The sequence below is a fragment of the Talpa occidentalis genome, unplaced genomic scaffold (assembly GCF_014898055.3).
Source record: "Talpa occidentalis isolate TD23 unplaced genomic scaffold, MPIMG_talOcc4v2.1 talOcc4.10, whole genome shotgun sequence".
In the NCBI taxonomy this organism is placed as follows: Eukaryota; Metazoa; Chordata; class Mammalia; order Eulipotyphla; family Talpidae; genus Talpa; species Talpa occidentalis.
In genome coordinates this window covers 106,841,418-106,843,104 of record NW_023600993.1, presented here as the reverse complement: position 1 = coordinate 106,843,104, position 1,687 = coordinate 106,841,418, and positions in this window count along the sequence as shown.

Sequence of the window (1,687 nt, the reverse complement as noted above, 5' to 3'; positions counted from 1 at the left end):
TGAAGAAATTACTCAACTGTAACAGTACCTATCTTTATTCAGTTCTGCAAAATTCATGGTAACTAGTTCTCAAATACTACCTCTTATCAATTTTTGTATGTTTTCCCATTTATGCAGTGCTTAGTAGACATAAATTAGTTCTTGTCATCTATTGTCCATGTCTTATATCTGATATTTTATATTTTTAAAAAAGCAACTTGAAACCTCTTTCCCTCTAGAGGCTTAATTCTTGGTAAATTCCTCAGTTCCATTTTCCAGTTTTCCAAGTTTTTCTTCAACCATTTTCAGTGCAGGGATTCTCAAGCAATGACTACTTTATTTTTTTTTCAAATAAAGTCCTTTTCACTTTCCAGACTTCTAATTGGCTGTTATTCAGACCCACCTGTTTTTGTTTTATGTCTGCTTTTAATAGTAACTTCTTGTTCATTTTTCATTGGTACTAATTTTTTTTTTCATTTATTTCTTTGTACTTCTTCACCATGCTAGCATTACAGGTTTATTTTTAAAGAGTGCTCTGTAAAATTAGTATCTTTAGAATGTTCATCAGTATTCTTAATATTTGTTTAGCTACCTTTATTCTCACCACTTCCTAAAGATATTTGTAATTTTAGTTATTAACCTTTTTGCGAGGAAGTTTTTTGTTGCTGTGTTTTTACCTTTTCTTCTCCTTCTATATGTATCTTTTAATATGCTTTGTGCCAGTTACCTCCTACCTAGAAGACTAATCTCTGTCCCTTCCCAGACCCATATTTTCTCATGTTAATTCTATCCTTCTCTTCTACAGTGATGCTGGGACTCTCACAGATGTATCCACTCCAGTGAATGACTTGATTTAATTCCTGACCATGGAGACTAAGAATATATTTTTTCATGTGATATTGTGTTATGTTATGACTTCTTTTAAGCCATCTTTATAGTGAAAGCTGGTTAGTTTCACCTTTTGCTTTTAGGCAGTAAGCCAAACTCTGGTTTCTCTTTTCACATTCTTTTCAACCCCCTCCCCTTATTCCTTCCAATCCCCAGTCTTATCTGAAGCACTTAATTCTTTTTTTAATAATAAATTTTATTTTTATTCCCCATACAATTGCAACCCCCTTATTTTGACCCCAGTCCCTCCCCTCCCTGCCCCCCACCCCCCATAGAGTGTCTCTGGTTCATAGTTTTTTGTTGATTTTGATTTTCACTTTCTTATAGTTATTCATTTTCCTGGTCCCTTATTTAAGTTTTCTAGATTCCTGCTATGAGTGAGACCATCCGGTATTTTTCTTTTTATCCTTCAGGAGCTAGCCTCCCAACCTCCATTGCTGCTTGCAGACTTGAAACTCAGTGGGTGTGTACATTTAGCCTAGTGAACAGCATTGCATTTTTGTTTCTTTTGGAGTCTATAGGTTCCTAACTTTGGTTTTAAGGTCAGATCATATCTTCTTGCTTTTCTATTTTAAATTATCCATTGTTTGTAAAGGAAAGTACTTAACAAGGACCTGTTCCATTCCCCCACAATGCCTTCTACTTTCAGAGGCTTAAAATCCAATGTAGGCAAGACTCAGACTGAGATTCCTAAACACATTCTTCATGTTAAGAAGTCTTTCTTTCATGTCTTTTTATAGAAATGTGGTCTTTCTGTTACTCAAAATAATATTTAAGCCTTACTACATGATCAGAATAGTCTGGACCTTTCTATTTTAAA